General features: G+C 46.3%; 1 protein-coding gene across 13 annotated transcripts in view; it reads left to right on the plus strand.

Moving 5' to 3' along the window:
• Window positions 1-21,429, plus strand: part of ABHD13 (abhydrolase domain containing 13) — a 341,021-nt gene that overhangs the window by 200,742 nt on the left and 118,850 nt on the right. For all 13 annotated transcript variants that reach the window (XM_033948432.1, XM_033948424.1, XM_033948427.1 and 10 more), the window contains one exon: window positions 16,738-17,066. The gene's annotated coding sequence lies outside the window, so the exon portion shown is untranslated. The remainder of the gene's footprint in view (window positions 1-16,737; window positions 17,067-21,429) is intronic.

The following is a 21,429-nucleotide window of genomic DNA, read 5'->3' on the forward strand; positions in this document are numbered from 1 at the left end:
CCCACGGGCCCGAATGGCGATTCCAGCAGCGTGTGCATCAGTCTTCACACGCTGCTTCGGGCCCTTCTACTGCCCTGATTTGCTCTGCCGCGTCTCTGATGATGTCATCAGGGACGTGCCAGGGTAAATCAGGGCAGTAGAAGGACCCGAAGCAGCGGGTGGAGACTGATACAAGTGCTACTGGAATCACCACGTTTGTAGTCCGGACCGTAGGAAGGGAAAGGGGGGGGTAGAGGAAACGCTAATGCTGCTGCACAGGGAACTGGTGGGGGGGAGGGAAATGGAGGGGGAGGGAATGCTGCTTTGGACAGACAGACAGAGAGAGGAAGGGAAACATAAAGAAAATAAGAAAGACACAGGGGCAGGTGCACAGGGAACTGGTGTGGGGGGAGGGAAATAGAGGGGGATGGAATGCTGCTTTGGACAGATAGACAGCGGTAGAAAGAAGAAAGACACAAGGGCAGGGAGATACACAGAAAGACAGACAGGCAAAGGGGGCCAGGGACAGAGATAGACAGAAAGGACAGCGGGAGCCACGTCAGGAGTGGTACGGGATGCGGCAGTGGGAACTTTTCCAATGGGTGCAACTGGGCGGCTGTCGGGAACCTCTGATCAGGGATAGAGCAAGGTAAGAGTATCATAGGGATAAGAAGGAGAAGGGGGGATAAAAAAGCAAGGGATGCCTACTGCTGGACAGGGGGAGAAGGAAAGAGATGCTGATGGACAGGGGGGGGTGAAGAAAAAGGAACAGAGGACAGCAAGGCAAAAGAAAGGCAGAAAGAAAGAAAGCGGCTAAGGAGAGAGAGAGAAAGAAATAAAGACAGACACACACACATATGTTCTAGCACCTGTTAATGTAACGGGCTTAAAGACTAGTGATTCCATAAATAAACATAATTGTCGTTGCTCAAGTTTACCATAGTTGGCTCCAATATTAGAATTATCCAGCTTCCCATTAGAGAATGACACGGTGGCTGTTACCCGTGGCTAGTCGCGGGTATCCGCGAGTAACCCGCCAAAACAGTGAGGGGAGAAAAAGTGATCACTGCGGGTACAGGGACAAGGCCATCCATCGCCCTATTTCCCCCCCCCCCCCCTTCATGGCACTTTTTGAGTAACTTCTTCACAAAGCCGTCAGAGCCTGCAAGCAGTAGCGTGTGTGTGTGGGCGGAAGCTTCTCCTCTGCCGGGTGAAGGAGTGTCCAGTCCCTATGCCCCTCCTGAGGAAGGCAATCGTGAAACCCAGGTTGGGGGGTTTAACAGTTTATGGCAGTTGCAATGTGTTAGTACTTTAAATATGTACCTGGAGTAGTGAAAGAGCAACAGCAGTGCCTTCCTGCATTCAGATAAGTTATCTATCTTTTCCTTGTATGTTATTAGCAGGTGGCAGAGACAGTGAATTTGTTGTGATGGTCTCTATTATAACTGACTCTGTGACTTTTCACTAGAGTTTGGTTATGGGTCTGAGTGTTCACTTAGAAATCTTGAGTCACTGTGTGACCATAAAAGTATTTGGTTGTTTATTTATGTGGAAATAAGGTGATTATTTTTTGAAGTATAAAAATTTATAAACAAAGCCCTGTCAGCTGAATATCTCTTTCTCAAGTTTAGCAGCCAGAACTTTGATTTATAAGGAAGGAATAAGCTAAATATTGCAGTACTGAGGCTTGTATGGATGCTGTGGGGACGGGGTGGGGACAGTGGTCGCGGGGATGGGGATTGGGCGGGGACAGTGGTTGCAGGGATGGGACGGGGACAGTGGTCGCGGGGACAGGGCGGTGACAGGGATGGTGGTCGTGGGGACGGGGCGGTGACGGGGACAAATTTTTTCCCCGTGTCATTCTCTACTTCACATTTAAGGTAAGGTTAAAATCACCCCCTACTATAATTTTACTTTCTGCATATTGTGTCAGTATATCTTTTACTTTATTATAAAAGACACCTTGATTTGCGTTAGGGGCATAAACATTTAACAAAGTGTATAATTGACCCCCCATAAATATTTTTAAAAGCAGAAATTGGCCTTCTTTATCGCGGACCACCTCTTTAACATCCACAGATATATGGTTGGCAAATACAATAGCTACTCCACTAGTTTTAGATTTCAATTTGTTAGAAGCAAAATAAATTTCTTTATAATGTGCATGGTGAAAAAAATCTCTCATGCGTTTCTTGTAAAAAACCAATTGCCATCTTGACTCTTACCAGCCTCCTGAAAATAAAGTTGTCGTTTACGCTGAGAATTTAGTCCCCAAACATTCTGAGACATAAAGACTCGTTCAACCATATGTTAAGCATAGAATAGCCATAAATGTACTCCATAACATATATTTTCCCAATTGCACATCAGACCCATACATATTTTCCCACCAATCATAACTTATCCATACCTCTCTCTGCACACATCCTCCCACCCATATAACCCCTAATCCCCCCCATACCAACCCACCCAAATCCTACTCGTACCCTACTTCTAGACCCAGATCTGGCCTCCAGATGTCAGGGTCAGTGTTTCTCCATGGCATTATCAGTTATCTATCCTATTTCTACTCCTTTTTTTTCCCCCCCTTAAATCTTACAAATATTGTCAAATTTATTATCAATTTATATTAGTATTCTTATTCTGCTTAACTATTGAGCCTGTAAGGCAGAGGTTACTTTATAATGTTTGCTTTCCTTCAACTTCTAATCTTTATTATATTTCAGTTCATTTTTAATATCAAGCTAAACACATTTATTCTAGCTGTCTTTGTAGTCTCTTCTTTTGATCCACTCTGCCATCTCTGGCTTGACAGTCCTGCAGATATAGGTTGTGATGGCTCCTTTTGCTGCTTCTCACCCTCAGTGGGCCAAAGCTTAGCCTGAATAAGTAGCTGTTGGGCTTCTAGAGCTGATGTAACTTTATGTTTGCCTTCGAGCATAAAATAAATTCCAAAAGGGTAATGCCATTTATAACGAATGTTATTTTGTTGTAAACATCTAGTTACTTCCCGGCAATCTTGTCGGCGTTTCAAAGCTGCTGGCATTATTCCACATCAGATGATCAACTTTTCATGCCGCTTGTAGCATTCTCTCTTTCTGTGGATATCTTAAAAAACACACTATTATATCCCTTGGTCTCTCTAATTTGCATGGCTCCAGGGCTTGATGTATCCTTTCGAAATCTATGGTTGGCAATTCAGCTTCTGGGTTTTCTGTTTGCAGAAACTTGTGGCATAGAGAAAGCCCTCAGCTTTGGTTGGTCTAATTTCCAAATCCCTCTGGGAGTTGAAATTGGAGATTGGGCAGTCAGCAGCAGCAAAATGCTCACTTATGAGCAGCACAAAGCCACAGTCTTCGTCCTTTCCCAATCATCTGGATACAGCAAAAATGCTTATGGATCACTGGGAGGTGTCCACTGAGAGTTGATAGAGCCATGTCCAAACTCTACTCGATGATGTTTGCATTTATTCAGCGTTTTGTGTCCCCAAAAGTGGATTCATTAGTGGCACAGGTTACCAAGCGCACTTCTCTCCCTAGTGATGGAGGAGTTGTGCTGAAGGATACTCAGGATCGGAGGACTGATTTTGTCCTCAAACAGCTTATTGACTCTGTGGCCTCCAGTCTGAAAACAGCTGCTTCCTTTGTGGCCAGAGCTTGCCACTCAAAGCTTCAACATGATCCAAACACTATATAGTGCTCCAAGATCTCCCCTTTTTAATTTCAGGCATGGATTATGTGATGGATGCCTTGTATGATCTCTTCAGAGTGGTGAGCAAACTCTTGTCATACTCCTATTTTGGCACATAGGATGTTGTGGATCCGGTAGTGGTCTGGTGGCTTATCCTCTAAGCCGACCCTGAGTAAGTTACTCTTTAGAGGGCAGTTACTGTTTGGTAAAGATCTGGATGACCTTATGGCCAATGTGCAGGACTGTAAACCCAATGTGCCCGATAGTAGGCCCCAGTCCTCTTGAGGTCCAGGACATTCTACCTTTCGTCCCTTCAAACATTCTTGTCAGTGCTATGGAAGTTCCTCAGGTCAGAAATCTATCAGTCAGCCAAATAGTGGTTTGGTGAATCCTGGCATCTACAGTCTACAGGGAGTGCGGCTACCCATAAGAAGCAGTTCTGACACCAGGCCCTCAGCTGCTTCTCCACAAATCGGGGATGAGGCTTTTAGCCTTCCTGGAAGAATGGATGACTATCACATCTGATCGCTGGGTCCTGGATTATTCTTCAGGATGGCTACAAACTTGAGTTTTATTGGCCCCTTTTAGAGCTCTTTCTGGACTCCCCAGTGAGAAGACCAGACAAGGTGGCCTGGGTGGAGGCCATGGTGCAAAGGTTGCTGGACATTTCAGCCATAGAATATGTCTCACAACCCAACTCGGGTACTGGAAGGTTCTCAGTATACTTCATCATGCCAAATGGGCTTTGAAGACTGAAGACCAATCCTGGATCTCAAAGCAATCAGTGCAGCCCTCAAGGTTCCCCACTTCAGGATGGAAATGGTGTGGTCTGATCTCCTTGGTAGCTCCTGGGAAATTCTTGTTATCTGTGGACTTGACAGAGACCTATCTTCATATCCCCATTTTTCTGGAGCACAGGAAATATTTGAGGTTATATGTCTGCAGCAGCACTTCCAATTTGCAGCCTTGCCCTTTGGGTTGATGACGGAACCCAGGACATTCACCAAGATGATGGTAGTAGTGGCAACCCACCTACGGAAACTCAGGATTCAAGTCCATTCATACCTGGACAACTAGCTTATCAGGACCCAGAGAGTCTGAGGGGCATCAGGCAGTTCACCAGGTCATTCAGCTGCTTCAACGCCTGGGCTGGATGATGAACATTCGAAAGAGTCAGCTCGTTCCAACAAAGGACTTAGAATACCTGGGAGTCCACTTCGCCACAGGGCGGAACAGGGTCTTTTTGCCTGACTCACGCCAGCAGATACTTAGTCAGCTGATACGTGCCTTCCTGGAGACTCCGGCTCCAATATCCTGGCAGTACCATCAAGTCCTGGAATCTATGGTTGCAACTATAGTTGTGGTTCACTGGGCGAGGGTCCACCTGTGCCCGCTGTAGGATGCACTTATTTCCTTCTGAAGTCCGCCAAGGGATCCACTGCATGCCAGGCTCCCTTGGACGATGGAGGCTCGGAACAGTCTTGCCTGGTAGTTGAATCCTCTATCTCTGTCCTGGGGTCTTCACCTCCGGGTCCCACCAGGCTGGATACCAGCCTGTATGGCTGGGGTCTCTTTGCTTGGACACTCCAGCTCATGGGCTGGTGGTCCTCGTCTGAGAGGAAGTGGTCAATCAATTGCCTGGAGTTTCAGGCAATTCAGTTAGATTGCCTGTACTTTGAGCGTTTTCTCCAGAATCAGGTAGGGCATGTCTTCTCAGACAATGTCATGGTGGTGGCCTATTTCAATCATCTGAGAGACACCAAGAGCTCGTCCCTGCGTTTTGGAAGCACAGCTTCTCTTCCATTGGGCGGAAACCCATCTTTTAGCAATTTTTGCTGTGCACGTAGCCAGAAAGGACAATGCAGCAGATTGCCTAAGCCGTCAGACTCTGGATCCGGGGGAATGGTCCCTGTTCCAGAGAGCCTAGTGTGGCCCAACGTTCAACCACATAGCGTTGGCAGCAAACAAAAAGGCGAATTAGTTCTTTCGCTGCTGTCAGCCAGGAAGTGAAGGCTTGGATGCGTTGGTGCAGCCCTAGCCGCTAGGGCAGGAGTGCCCAAAAGGTTGATTGCGATCAACCAGTAGATTGCGAAGGCAATGTGAGTTGATTGCGCCGGGCCAACCAGCGTTCCTCTCGAATGTTAGAATTGACGTCAGATGGGGAAGGCTGGTCAGCCCGACGCTTCTGCATCCTCTTTACGGCGTCGGAAAGCAGGGAGAGCTCAGACCTCGGCAGCAGTGGCTTGGGGGCCTGTTTCCCGATGTAGGCAGTGGCTTGGAGAGGACAAGGAGACAGAAAGAAAGGGGGACAGAAAGAATGAAAGGGGGACTGGGAGACAGAAATACAGACAGAAAGAAAGGGGGGCAGGGAGACAGAAAGAAAGAGAGGGCAGGGAGAAAGGAAAAAAGGGGAGGGGGCAGGGAAAGAGGAAGAAAAAGTTGTAGGAGGGAATGAGCTCTGGAGGAGCAGAAGCATACAGCAGGCTGAAAGAAGGGAAGAAATATTGGATGCATAGTCAGAAGAAGAACGTGCAACCAGAGACTCATGAAATCACCAGACAACAAAGGTAGGAAAAATGATTTTATTTTCAATTTAGTGATCAAAATGTGTCCGTTTTGATAATTTATATCTGCTGTCTATATCTGGCCCCTTTTTACTAAACCGCAATAGTGGGTTTTAGCACATGGAGCCTATGAGCATCGAGAGCAATGCAAAGCAGCGCAGCTCCCTGCGCTAATAACCGCTATTGCGGTTTAGTAAAAAGGGAGGGGGTATATTTGTCTATTTTTGTATAGTTGTTACTGAGGTGACATTGCATAAAGTCATCTGCCTTGACCTCTTTGAAAAACGCCCGGAATGAACATGTTCTCTGCATACAGTGGTTTGTGGGGTTTTTTAAAAAAATTTTATTGTTGGTAGATCATTTTGACTTGGTCATTTTAAAAGTAGCTCGCAAGCCCAAAAAGTGTGGGCACCCCTGCGCTAGAGGATCTTCTTTGTCTTCCCTTTGTTACCCATGAGAGGCCATCTGCTGAGGTGGATCAAGCACACAGAGGTCGGGTGATTCTCGTGACGCTCAACTGGCTGAGGCAGCCATGGAATATAGAAACATAGAGTATGACGGCAGAAAAGGGCCAGCGGCCCAACGAGTCTGCCTACTCAGGAACCCTCCCTCCCTCGAGAATCCATCTTTTAAGCATTCCCCTGGAGCGACCCCACCTGTCTGTCTCATTGTCTTTTGAAGTCGAGCGTGGTACTGGCCTCGATTACCTGATGTGGAAGACTATTCCATCGATCAATTACCCTTTCGGTGAAGAAGTATTTCCTGGTGTCCCCATGAAATCTTCCCCCCCTGAGTTTTAGCGGATGCCCTCTTGTCGCCGTGGGACCTGTAAGAAAAAACATTTCTTCCTCCACCTCAATGCAGCCCGTGATATATTTGATTGTTTCTATCATGTCCCCCCTTTCTCTGCACTCTTTGAGAGAATATAAGCGCAGCCTGCTCAAACGTTCTTCATATGGGAGATCTTTAAGTCTTGAGACCATCCTGGTGGCCATTCGCTGAATCGACTCCATTCTCTTCATATCCTTTTGATAATGTGGCCTCCAAAACTGAACAGGTGAGGTCTCACCATGGATCTGTATAATGGCAGTATAATTTCAGGCTTTCGGCTAATAAAAGCTCCTTCTGATGCAACCTAGCATTTGTCTAGTCTTTGCTGAAGCTTTTTCTACCTGATTGGCAGCTTTTATATCTTCCCGGATGATTACTCCCAAGTCCTGTTCTGCTACAGTTCTTGTTAGGTTTTCACCATTCAGTGTGTATGTTCTGCATGGATTACCGCTACCAAGGTGCATTACCTTACATTTTTTGGCATTAAAATTCAGTTGCCAAGTATTGGACCATTGTTCCAGTAAAAGTAGGTCCTGTTCCATAGTGTCGTGCACGGTAGCGCTGTCTGGTTCTGCTGCGTTGCCCACAACGTTGCATAGTTTCGTGTCATCGGCGAATAACGTAATTTTGCCTCAAAGTCCCTGAGGCAGATCCCTTACAAACATATTAAATAATATCAGGCCCAAGACCGAGCCCTGTGGCACTCCACTGGTCACTTCCGACGTTTTTGAGGGAATACCGTTTACCATCACCCTCTGAAGTCTGCCGTTATGCCAGTCTTCTACCTAGTTTACTTACAGCTGAATCAGGGCCTCCAGCATCCCTGTCATCCTCATCTCCTTACACAAGGCCCAGTTGCACTCTAGGATCTGGACTGCTTTGGTCTTATGGCCTAGCTCTTGAGTTCATAGTCTTAGTCTGTAGAGGCTATTCTTTGGGCATGATAGCTATTCTCTTACATAGTAAGAAGAAGTCAATTGTGGTAGTCTGTGCTAAGGCTTGGAGATGTTATTAATCTTGGTGCGTCCAGAGGGATAAGGAAATACTTTTGTATGGAAAGGGTAGTAGATACATGGAACAGTCTTCCGGAAAAGATGGTGGAAACAGAGACTGCGTCTGAATTCAAGAGGACCTGGGATAGACACATGGAATCTCTCAGAGAAAGAAAGAGATAATGGTTACTGTGGATGGGCAGACTAGATGGGCCATTTGGCCTTTATCTGCCATCATGTTTCAATGCCGCTGATTCTAGAGTTCCTTCGGGACAGGCAGGAAAAGGGTTTGGCTGTCGGCTCTGTGAGAGTTCAGATTGTCAGTCTTGTCTTGGTCCTAAGCCTTTGAGAGGCTCTTTGGCCACTCATCCAGATGTTGTCATGTTTCTTAGGGGCGCATAGAGGCTTTGACCCCACTGTGGCCACCCTGTCTGACTTGGAATCTCAATCTAGTTCTCTGGTCATTGGCTCGTCTGCCCTACAGGCATTTTTAATGGATCTCACCATTAAGACAATTTTCCTGGTGGTTATAACTTAGCCAGCAGGGTTTCCAAGCTTCAGGCTCTATCTTGTAGAGATCCCTTTCTTCAGATTATGACTTCCTGTGTGTTTCTGTGCAATGTTCCTTTCTTTCTTCTATAGGTAGTCTCTAGTCTCCACATCAACCAAGAGGTCTGGCTTCCTACGTTTACTCCCTTGGGTTCGAGGAGGCATGATCGAGTGCTGAGGTCACTGGATGTGCGCAGGCTTTTGTTGCAGTCATGAACGAGTTTCAAGGCTCCAACCACCTGTTCATATTGGTGTGTCCTGTCTGTAAGGGCAGGCTGGCTTCGAAGTCCACCATTTCGAGATTGATCGGTATGGCTATTTCCTTTGCCTATATTGCTGCCGGAAAGAAGCCCACTCTTTCGGTGAGGGCTCATTCTACTAGAGGTGCTTCTTCCTCAGGGGCAGAGTTGTCGGTGATTTCTCTTGAGATTTGTAGAGCCACTACCTGGTCCTCCTTGCATACTGTTACGAAGTTTTACAGGATCAATGTGGTGACCAAGCAGGATGCTGCTTTCAGTTCTCGTGTTTTGGCAGCAGGCTCATCAGTCCCATTCTGACTCTATGGAACTGATCTGTTACATCACACTTGTCTAGAAATAGAGTGGGATTGTACAAGAACAAAAGATTAGGTTCTTACCTTTGCTAATCTTCTTTCTTGTAAATCCACACTCTGTTTCTGGAATTCGCCTTGTGAGTTGCTGGTTCGCCGATTGTCAGCCTTGATAAGTACTGGTAGGCTGGTCAAGAAATCATAAGTCTTTTACTAATCACCTTTCTCTTTACTTCAAACAATAATACTTATTTCAACACAAAGCTGATATGGTTAAGTGAACACTCAGACCCACAGCTGAGGTCCGGTGAAAAAATCACGGAGCAGCTGTTAAGGAGACCATCATAGTTGTTCACTGTCTCCTCCACCATACAAAGACTGAATAACATCAAATCAAACTTAAATCAAAAATAAAATAATATGTGTAACAACGACTTAACTTTGAATGGTGTGGGTGTTAAACATAACTGCTCCGGGCTCCTCCTAACACCCACACCATTAAGAACATAAGAACATAAGCAGTGCCTCCGCCGGGTCAGACCATAGGTCCATCCTGCCCAGCAGTCCGCTCCCGCGGCGGCCCAAACAGGTCACGACCTGTCTGTATCACCAGAAGGGGCTCCCTTGCCACCTTGGTTTCTCATTTAAGTCCTGTCTTCCTATCGAAGTCCTAACCCTCCAGTCTTGCACATGCACGACCTGGTTTGGTTTCTATACTCATTACCTGGTTAGCTTTCTATACTTGTGTTACATCCCAGCTCCTCCCTCAGTATCCCATGATCCCTTTATCCTTCAGGAATCCGTCCAATCCCTGTTTGAATCCCTGTACCGTACTCTGCCTGATCACTTCCTCCGGTAGTGCATTCCAAGTGTCCACGACCCTTTGGGTGAAAAAAAAACTTCCTTGCATTTGTTAAGTTAAGTTGTTGTTACACATATTATTTTATTTTTGATTTAAGTTTGATTTGATGTTATTCAGTCTTTGTATGGTGGAGGAGACAGTGAACAACTATGATGGTCTCCTTAACAGCTGCTCCGTGATTTTTTCACCGGACCTCAGCTGTGGGTCTGAGTGTTCACTTAACCATATCAGCTTTGTGTTGAAATAAGTATTATTGTTTGAAGTAAAGAGAAAGGTGATTAGTAAAAGAGCTATTTATATTATCACCTTGGATAAATAAGTTCCCTTGCAGTTTTCAAGAAATCATAAGACCAGCTTTTCTAAGAGTACCATTCAAACATGTTATGCACTTTGCCTTTGAGGCCTCTGTTAGTGCAAGCTGCATCTTCTTATAGCACAGTTAATTTCAGGTTTATACTGTTTTCTAACCTGTTTCAATTGTTTAAAAATTTTAATGTTATGAGCAGATTAGACTTGTGTTGGTAAATTTCCCTGTACCCCTCCCTTTTATCTATGTTCTCTACAGGTGTCACCGTCTGTTTTTCCACAAACTGGAAACCTGATGGCAATCCTGAGTTGAGAGGGGAGGGTCTGAAAAATTATGTAAATAAGGCTTCCTTCAAGTAGTCTCATGACATGTGTAACCCACTTGTCCATAAGAACATAAGAATTGCCGCTGCTGGGTCAGACAAATGGTCCATCCTGCCCAGCAGTCCGCTCACGCGACGGCCCCAAGGTCAAGACCAGTGCTCCAAATAAGTCCAGTCTTACCAGTTTAGTATGAACTTGTCCAACTTTATCTTGAAACCCTGGAGGGTGTTTTCCCCTATAAGAGAGTTCCAGTTTTCTACGACTCTCTGGGTGAAGAAGAATTTCCTTACATTTGTACGGAATCTATCCCCTTTCAACTTTAGAGAGTGTCCTCTCGTTCTCCCTACCTTGGAGAGGGTGAACAGTCTATCTTTCTCTACTAAGTCTATTCCCTTCAGTATTTTGAATGTTTCGATCATGTCCCCTCGCAGTCTCCTCTTTTCAAGGGAGAAGAGGCCCAGTTTCTCCAATCTCTCACTGTACAGCAACTCCTGCAGCCCCTTAACCATTTAGTCGCTCTTCTCTGGACCCTTTCGAGTAGTACCGTGTCCTTCATCTACAGCGACAAATGCTAGACACAGTACTCCAGGTGAGGGCGCACCATGGCCCGGTACATTGGCATGATAACCTTCTCGGATCTGTTCGTGATCCCATTCTTGATCATTCCTAGCATTCTGTTCACCCTTTTCACTGCCGCAGCACATTGTGCAGATCGCTTCATGGACTTGTCGATCAGAACTCCCAAATCCCTTTCCTAGGAGGTCTCTCCAAACCCCGGACATCCTGTATTCATGCATGAGATTTTTGTTCCCGACATGCATCACTTTGCACTTACCTCATTTGCCATGTCGATACCCATTTCTCAAGCTTGATTATGTCATGTTGCAGATCTTCGCAATCCCCCTGTGTCTTCACTACTCTGTATAACTTCATATCGTCCGCAAATTTAATCACCTCACTCATGGTACTAATGTCCAGATCATTTATAAAGATGTTGAAGAGCACAGGTCCAAGCACTGAGCCCTGTGGCACCCCGCTGGTGACACTCTTACAGTCTGAGAATTGTCCATTTACCCCCAATCTCTCTTTCCTTTGCTCCACCCAGTTTTTAATCCACATGAGTATTTCACCTTCGATTCCATGACTCGCAATTTTCCGAAGTGGTCGTTCATGTGGAACCTTGTTGAACGCCTTCTGAAAATCCAGATATGCAATATCAACTGGGTCGCCCTTGTCTATCCGCCTGTTTACTCCCTCGAAGAAGTACAGCTAGTTCATCAGGCAAGATCTGCCTTTGCTGAAACCGTGCTGGCTGGTCCTCATCAGATCGTGTCCGTCAAGGTGATCAATGATGCAGTCCTTCATCAGCGCCTCTACCATCTTTCCCGGTACAAATGTCAGATTCATTGGTCTATAGTTTCCTGGATCTCCCCTCGAACCTTTTTTGAAGATCGGTGTAACATTCGCCACCGTCCAGTCTTCCGGAATCTTTCCCAATTTGATCAGCAGATTGGCTATTAGCTGAAGCAGTTCAACTATAGTCCCTTTCAGTTCCTTGATGACCCTCGGATGGATGCCATCTGGTCCTGGGGATTTGTCGCTCTTAAGCCTATAAATCTCCTTGTATACCTCTTCTAGACTGACCGTCAACCCTGTCAGTTTCTCGTCTTCATTTCCAGCATATAGCCTGGTGGGTTCCGATATGCTGTGTATATCCTCTTCGGTAAATACAGACGCAAAAAATGTGTTCAGTTTGTCGACGATTTCTTTGTCCTCCTTTAGCACTCCCTTTATTCCATGGTCATCCAACGGTCCCACCGCTTATCTTGTGGGTCGTTTCCCCATAATATATCGAAAGAACGGCTTGAAGTTTTTCGCCTCCTTGGCTATTTTTTCCTCGTAGTCTCTTTTGGCCCCTTTTACCGCCTTATGGCACCTGCATTGATGTTGTTTGTGCTTATTCCAGTTTTCATCCGTTTAGACCTTTTCCTTTCCTTAAACAAAGTTTTCTTGTCTCTGATCGCTTCCTTCCTTCAGTGAGCCGTGCCCTTTGTTCTTTGTTCTCTTGGATCCTTTGTAGATATGCGGTATATATAGATTTTGTGCCTCGGTGACTGTGTCCTTAAAAAGGGACCAAGCTTGCTCTAGTGTTTTTACAGTGCTTATCCTTTACTTAATCTTCTTCCCCACCATGAGTCTCATCCCTTTGTAATTCCCTTTTTGGAAGTTCAGCGCCATGGCCGTCGTTTTGGACTGATGTTTCTCACCTGCATCCAGGTTGAAGCGGATCATATTGTGATTGCTGCTTCCCAGCGTCCCTTCTACTTCTACATGTTGTGCCGGTCCTCATAGTCCATTTAGAATTAAGTCCAGAATTGCATATCCTCTCGTATTTTCCTTCACGAGTTGTTCTAGGAAGCAATCACCTACAGTATCCCTAGCGCAGCCGGAGGTGCCTAGGTTCCAGTCTATCCCCGGATAGTTGAATTCACCCATGATAACTACGTTGTCTCCCTTGCAGTTGCGCTTAATCTCGTCTGTCATTTCCCCATCAATTTCTTCGGACTGCTCTAGGGGTCGGTAGCAGATGCCAATCTTCATTTCCAGTCCATTTGTTTCTGGAATTTTGATCCATAGAGACTCTAACTTATCCATCAGTTGTGGTGTGTTCTGTCCAGTAGATTCAGTCCCTCTGATGTATATGGCAATGCCCCCACCTTTTTGAGCCACTCTGTCTCAGCGGTATAGTTTGTATCCTGGTAGCACAGTGTCCCAGACATTTTCCTCATTCCACCATGTTTCTGTGATGCCAGTGATGTCAACGTTATATTTTTGTGTCATAGCTTCTAATTCACCCATCTTATTCCTTAGGCTCCTTGTGTTCGTGTACATACACTTGAGTTTACGACCCGTTCCTTTCTTGCATTTCCTTCCCTCTTGTGTCCTTTTTGATCTGTCTTGCCTGTGATCCGGTGAGTCTTTCCCTCTACCTTCTTGCATGGTATCCTCCGAGTATACCGGTTCTCGAACCATCGACTCTCTCTCTCGGTCGACTGTCGGCTTTCCCCTTCTTCTTAGTTTAAAAACTTCTCAACTTCTCTTGATGTTGCTTGCAAGTAGCCTCGTTCTGTTTCTGCTGAGGTAGAGTCCATCCTTCCTGTATAGCTTGCTCTTCCCCCAGAATGCCGTCCAGTTGCGCACAAAGTGGAATCCTTCTTCCTCACACAAGCGCCGCATCCACATGTTGACTGCTTGCAACTCCATTTGCCTCTTATCATCAGCCCTGGGTACCGGCAGGATCTCCAAGAATGCTATCCTCTGCGTTCTGGTCTTCAGCTTCCTTCCTAGCATCCGGAACTGGTCTTTCAGTACTTCCCTGTTGTAGTTCCTGTTGCTCACATTGTTCGTCTCCACATGGATCACCACTGCCGTATCTTCTTCCACACTGTCGATGATCTTGTCGATGTAGCTTACTATATCTTCTATCTTGGCTCCCGGTAGGTAGGTTACCAGCCGATCTAGTCTTCCTCCCGCTATGTGCCTGTCGACTTATCTGATGATGGAGTCCCCCATGACGATTGCTGTCCTCTCTATCTTTTCTTGATTCTCCTGCCGCAGGCCGTATCCTTCGTTCTCGCTGCTGTGTCATCCATTTTTTTGTGGTGGTTGTCGGGTGGTCCACACTCTCTGTAGGTGTCTTTTGGGAGTTCCACTGTTGCTGGTGATTTTCCACGGCCTCCCTGTATGCCTCCTCTATGAACTTCTCCAACTCTCGGACTTCTTCCTCAATGGTGTCCTCTGGCTTGGTGTTCGTTGTGTCCTCTGTCTCGATGTTCTCGGTGTTTCTGTTTTCCTCCTCTATTGCTTGAAGTGCCTCCAGTTCCAGTATTCTGCCCTCCAGGAGTCTGACTTGTTTCTTTAGGCTCTCCAGTTCTCCTCATCGAGCGCATACGTAAGACTGCCTCCCAGAGGGGAGGTAGTCATACATATGACAGACGGTGCAGAAAACTGGGTAGCTCAACATCTTGGTTCTGTCTGCTGCTTCCATTGCTGCCTGCTTGCTTGACTGCTGTGGCTGTTCTCTGTGTCTGTCTGGCTGTGTCCTCTGCACCTCCTGTAATCTCCTGCTCCCCAGGGCTCGGTACTTGGGCCCATCTTATTTAATATTTTCATCAATGACCTAGAAGAAGGAACATCCAGTGAGATCATCAACTTTGTAGACAACACAAAGTTGTGCCGGGCAATCAGATCGCAGAAGGATAGCGAGGAACTCCAGAGTGACTTGTGTCAGTTAGAGAAATGGGCGGAGAAATGGCAGATAAAGTTTAATGTGTAAAAGTGCAAAGTAATGTCAGGTGCAACTCTGGGTAAGAGTGAGCAAGAAAAGGATCTGGGTGTACTGATAGATAGGACCCTGAAACTGTCGGCACAATGCGCAGCAGCGGCAAAGAAAGCAAATAGAATGTTAGGCATGATAAAGAAAGGAATCATGAGTAGACCGGAGAAAGTTATAATGCCGCTTTATAGGGCAATGGTCAGACCACACTTGGAATACTGTGTCCAACATTGGTCTCCCAACCTAAAGAAGGATATAAAACGGCTGGAGAGGGTGCAGAGAAGAGCAACGAAGCTAATAAAAAGTATGGAGAACTTGGAATACGAGGAACGACTTAAGAGACTGGGATTATTCTCCCTTGAGAAAAGGAGACTGCGAGGGGATATGATCGAGACTTTCAAAATACTGAAAGGAATTGACAAAATTATTAACAATGTCCAATGTGACACGGACAGAGGACATGGACTGAAGCTAAGGGGGGACAAGTCCAGGACAAATATCGGGAAGTTCTGCTTCATGCAACAAGTGGTGGACACCTGGAATGCTCTCCCAGAGGAGGTTATTGTGGAATTCACCGTTCTAGGATTTAAAAGCAAACTAGATGCACATCTCCTTACGAGAGGCATAGAGGGATATGAGTGACTAAAATTATGCCAGGTGTACACCTGGCTGGGCCTCTGCGTGTTTGGATCGCCAGACTTGATGGACCGAAGGTCTGATCCGGAGATGGTAGTTCTTATGTTCTTATGTTTAGCGTCCCTTCTCAGTGAGCTTCGGTGGTCGACGTCGGGGGTGGGCGGAGCTAACTCTTGCCAATTCCCCCCTGTAGTCTCCTGCCTGTTCTTCCCCTCTTGCACTTTTGTTTGTGCTTTCTGCTGCTTCCCTCTAACTCTTTCACTCTCTCCTGCTGCTTCCTTTCTCTTGCTTGCCTGCCCAAGCTCCGAGTTGACTTCGCTCGTTGGCCCCATCTCTTTTAAGGGGGAGCTTCGGTGGTCGACATCAGGGGTGGGCAGAGCTAACTCTCGCCGATTCCCCCCTGTAGTCTCCTGCCTCTTCTTCCCCTCATGCGCTTTTGTTCTTGTTTTCTGCTGCTTCCCTCTAACTCTTTCACTCTCTCCTGCTGCTTCCTTTCTCTTGCTTGCCTGCTGAGCTCTGAATCTGAAAAATTATGTAAATGAGGCTTCCTACAAGTAGTCTCATGACATGGGATGCATAACCCACTTGTCCAGGAATAGAGTGTGGATTTACAAGTAAGAAGATTAGCAAAGGTAAGACCCTAATCTTTCATTATTCATATAACACTTCACCAGATCTGTTGAAGAAATTAATGATGTCTTTGGGAAGTTCAACATTCTTTCTTGTCTGATTCTCCAAATATTTAATTCTCCTCTGTAACACAGCTGTCATTTTAATCTGAGTTGTATTCAAAAGTTTCATTTTGCTACCTGAATCTCCATTTGATCTAACTTAGAAGTTTCTTGGTTTTGCAATTGAGACTGAACCGCTACCTTGGAAATCAATTCTTCTGAAATTTTAACAAATTGTGAAAACAGTACTTATAAGGGAGTTATGAAGACCCTGCAAAAACTCCCAAATCTGATCCTGTCTATGCTCATTCCCTGTTTGTCTTTATTGATTTTAATTATTGCCTACTGTATTATATTTGTAAATCGCTTTGATTTAACTTTTTTTTGTTAATAATGGCGATATATCAAATAAAGTAACTGTAATTGCCATTTTCTCCATCTCCCAAGCCGCTCCAGGACTGTATTCAGATGTTCCAGGTGCATACAAAGGAACACTCAGCTGCTCTTGAATACTCTCCACATCAATTCTCACTGGAGTAGATACCACCAAGGGAGCACCCTCAGCACATGCCAAATCTTCAGAGCTTCGCCCTTGTAGCACCACACTTCTTGCTGGTGGTTCCCTTCTGGGTCTCGAGTGTGGCAGTCTATGTTTGGGGCTAAACGAAGCCCTCTCCAAGCTCTGTTCGCAGGTTGTTCTGGAACCACCCAAAGACTCCCCCGCAATCTTCTAGTTTTGCCTGCAGCAGACAGGAAGAGAGATCCACAACAGAGGGGTATGTACACATCTTCCCTTTCCTTTTCCCCATTGTTTCATGGCACTCCAAAAAGAGCTGCTACATGCACATCTCTTGAAGATGCCATCCTTCTTTCTAACATTTTTATAAACAATATTGCTGAAGGGTTGTTGGGTTAGATTTGCCTCTTTGCAGATGGTGTGAATAACATGAAGAAAGACCTGACGAAGCTTGTAGGGTCTGAAATTTGGCAGCTAAAATTTAATGCTAAGAAATGCAATGTCATGCATTTGGGCTGCAAAAATCTGAGGGAACGGTACAGTTTAGGGCAGGGGTGTCAAAGTCCCTCCTCGAGGGCCGGAATCCAGTCGGGTTTTCTGGATTTCCCCAATGAATATGCATTGAAAGCAGTGCATGCAAATAGATCTCATGCAGATTCATTGGGGAAATCCTGAAAACCCGACTGGATTCTGGCCCTCGAGGACCGACTTTGACACCTGTGGTTTAGGGGGTGAAGAACAGAAGAGCAGGACTTAGGTGTGATTGTATTTGATGATCTTAAGGTGGCCAAACAGATTGAAAAGTTGACGGCAAAAGCTAGAAAGATGCTGGGTTGCATAGGGAGAGGTATGACTAGTAGGAAGAAGGTGGTATTGGTGCCCCTGTATAAGACTTTGGTGAGACCTCATTTAGAATATTGTGTACAATTCTGGAGACTGCACCTTCAAAAAGATATAAAAAGAATGGAATTGGTCCAGAGGAAGACTACTAAAATGGTATGTGGTCTATCATATGAAGGACAGACGTAAAGCTCTCAATTTGTATACTTTGGAGGAAAGGCGGGAGAGGTGAGATATGATAGAGACATTTAAATACCTATGTAATGTAAATGCTCATGAGTCGAGCCTCTTTCATTTGAAAGGTAATTGCAATGAGAGATGATAGGCTCCAGAGTAATCTAAGTAAATACTTTTTTTACAGAAAGGGTGGTAGATGCATGGAACAGTCTCCCGGAAGAGGTGAAGACTGTGTCTGAATTCAAGAGGGCCTTGAACAGGCACATGGAATCTCTTGGAGAGTGAAAGAGATAATGGTTACTGCAGATGAGCAGACCAGACTGGGAACGAGTCAAAACCACGCGAGACAATCATGGCCAGACAATTGTGCATAGGACGTCAGCGCACTGGATTCAAACACTATTTTACAGAGAGATGGGGGGATCCCCCCCCACTTTACTTAGAACTGTTGGTGCTCCCAAAGGAAACTGTAATTTTTCCCTAATAGATGGAAAAAGGCTGTTTCCTCTATAATGGGGGGGGAGGGGTCACCCAACACCCCCTACAACAAGAGCACCAACAGTTCTAAGTAAAGTGGGGGGTTTCCACACACACACATACCTTCGAACCGCTTTAAAATAGCGTTTGAATCCAGCACACTGACGTCCTGCGTGTGATTGTCTGCCCTCAATTGTCTGCACGCGATTGTCTTGCGCTGTTTCGTCTATGTATCGGGCAGACTAGATGGACCATTTGGCATTTATCTGCCATCATTTTTCTATTCACCCTAGGTATCCTCTAACATTTTAAGCTAAAATCTTCATGGATCACAGTTCACATAGAAAAACAGTCAATTGTTCTCTCCAAAGATGATCAAAGCTTGTAAAGTAAAAAAAACAGAAGGGTAAAATGTAGGCAGTGACGTACCACGGGGGAGGGGCGGTCCGCCCTGGGTGCCAGCCATGAGGGGGATTTTCCCAGCCTGGGAGTCATGGTCCGGGAACTTCCCTTCTCACAGCCCGGTGTCAAGGCTCTGGATAGTCCCTGTGGCCCAACATGTTCCCAGCCTTCTCTCCCTTTACTTTCCGTGAAGCTGAAAAAACTGCCGGCCTCGGCAGTGATTCAGCTACGTCGCCCGCGGCTCCCCTTCCTGCTTTCCGCGTCTGCCAATGACACAACTTCCTGTTTCTGCCTGGGTGGATTGCAGAGGCAGACATGAAAAGCAGGAAGGGGAGCTGCGGGCGACGTAGCTGAATCACTACCGAGGCCGACAGTTTTTTCAGCTTCACGGAACAGAATGTTGGGCATTATCAAAAAGGGTATCACTACCAGAAGCAAGGAAGTTATCCTCCCGCTGTATAGGGCGATGGTGAGACCGCATCTGGAGTACTGCGTTCAATACTGGTCGCCGTATCTTAAGAAAGATATGGTGGTACTTGAGAGGGTCCAGAGAAGAGCAACAAAAATGATAAAGGGCATGGAGAACCTTTCGTATGCTGAGAGATTAGAGAAGCTGAGGCTCTTTTCCCTAGAAAAGCGGAGACTTAGAGGAGATATGATAGAAACTTACAAGATCATGAAGGGTATAGAGAAAGTAGAGAGGGACAGATTCTTCAGACTGGCGGGGGAAACAAAAACTAGAGGGCACTCGGAAAAGTTGAAGGGAGACAGATTCAGAACAAATGCCAGGAAGTTCTTCTAAACTCAGAGGGTGGTGGACACCTGGAATGCGCTTCCAGAGGAAGTGGTAGAACAAAGGGGGATTGTGGGATTCAAAATGGGACTGGACAGGTTCCTGAAGGAAAAGGGGATTGAGGGGTACAAATAGAGGGGTACTATGCAATACGGAATGCTTTAGAGCAGGGGTGCCCAACACGTCGATCGCGATCGACCGGTAGCTCAGGAAGGCAACGTGAGTCGATCGCAGAGCCCATCCTGGGCTCCATGATAGACTCGTGTTGCCGTCCCGATCTACCGGGCCTATCAGCCTTCCTCTCCCTGACGTCAAAGATGCCAACATGGGCATTAGGCTGTTTTTGTCATTTCGGGTGGGGGGTGGCAGTGGCAGCAGCAGCAGCAGCAGCCAGAAAAAGAAATCATCCTGGCCAGGATCGGTGTCATGCTCCGGAGCTTCTACAGCCTTCCTATCTCCCTCTCCCTTCTACCTGCTTCCGGCCACACCCCCTGCTCCATGGCTCTCTTCGGCAACTCAGCAGCAGTGATCGACACAAGCTTCTGACGTCGGGGCCTACCCTCTGCGAGTCCCGCATGTTTCAACTTCCTTTTTCCACAAAGGCGGGACTCGTAGAGGGAAGGCCTCGATGTCGGCAGCTTGTCTTGATCACCGCTACTGACGAGTTGCTGAAGAGAGCCGCAGAGCAGGGGGGTGTTGCCAGGTGCAGGTAGAAGGGAGAGGGCCAGATGCAGGACTCGTGGGTGAGGGAGGAGAAGAGAGAGAGAAAGAGAGAGGGGAGGGAAACAAAAGGAAATATTTCATACTGGGCTGGGCCGGAGTGGAGAGAGGGTGGAAAGATTCTGGCTACCGGGTGCAGTAACAAAGGAAAAGGGGGGAAAGCTGAAAATGGAGATAGTGACACAAAGAAGAGAAAGGGTAAGCAGGACCTACTGAATAAGGATAGAGATACAGAGGGGACATGAAGAGGAGGTGAAATAGAGACATAGAAGTAATGCTGAAAAAGTGTGTGGGGGGGGAGATAAAGACATTGAAAGGGCAAATGGTGAACATGGGGTAAAGACAAGGACAGAGACAAATGAAGATTCTGAAAAAGTGGTGAGATAGGGATATAGGTGAGATGGACACAAAGAAGGGTGATGCTGGAAAATAGGTGGAATGGTAATTCTGACAAACACAGAAGGGAAATGCTGGATCAAGGAGAGATGGGGCTCAGGCTGGATGGAATGAGGAGAAATGCCTTGTTGGCCTGGAACTTCCTCTCCTACGTCAGAATTGAACTTAGGGAGTGGAATGCTGGTCAGCGCGATGCTTCTGCAGGGAAAGCTTGGGACAGCGGTGGCTTGGGGGCTATTCCCCGATGGCGGTGGCAGCAAACCGAGTGGCTTGGGGGAGGGCACGGAGAAAGAAAGAAAGGGGGCAGACAGGGAGACAGAAAGAAGGGGGAACAGGGAGACAGAAAGAAAAAGTTGGGGGAGAGAATGAGGTCTGGAGGAGAGGAAACATACAGGAGGCTGAAAGAAAGGAAGAAAGATTGGATGCACAGTCAGAAGAAGAAAGTGCAACCAGAGACTCATGAAATCACTAAACAGCAAAGGTAGGAAAAATGATTTTATTTTCAATTTAGTGATCAAAATGTGTCTGTTTTGAGAATTTATATCTGCTGTCTATATTTTGCACTATGGCTCCCTTTTACTAAACCGCAATATCGTTTATTAGCGCAGGGAGCCTATGAGCATTGAGAACAGCACGAGGCATTCAGCGTAACTCCCTGTGCTAAAACCTACTATTGTGGTTTAGTAAAAAGGGAGGGGGTGTATTTGTCTATTTTTGTATTTTGTTACCGAGGTGACATTGCATAAAGTCATCTGCCGTGACCTCTTTGAAAAAACCCGGAATATGAATAATTAACATTTTCTCTGCCTTTCATTGT

The sequence above is a fragment of the Geotrypetes seraphini genome, chromosome 6, assembly GCF_902459505.1.
Source record: "Geotrypetes seraphini chromosome 6, aGeoSer1.1, whole genome shotgun sequence".
NCBI classification, from domain to species: domain Eukaryota; kingdom Metazoa; phylum Chordata; class Amphibia; order Gymnophiona; family Dermophiidae; genus Geotrypetes; species Geotrypetes seraphini.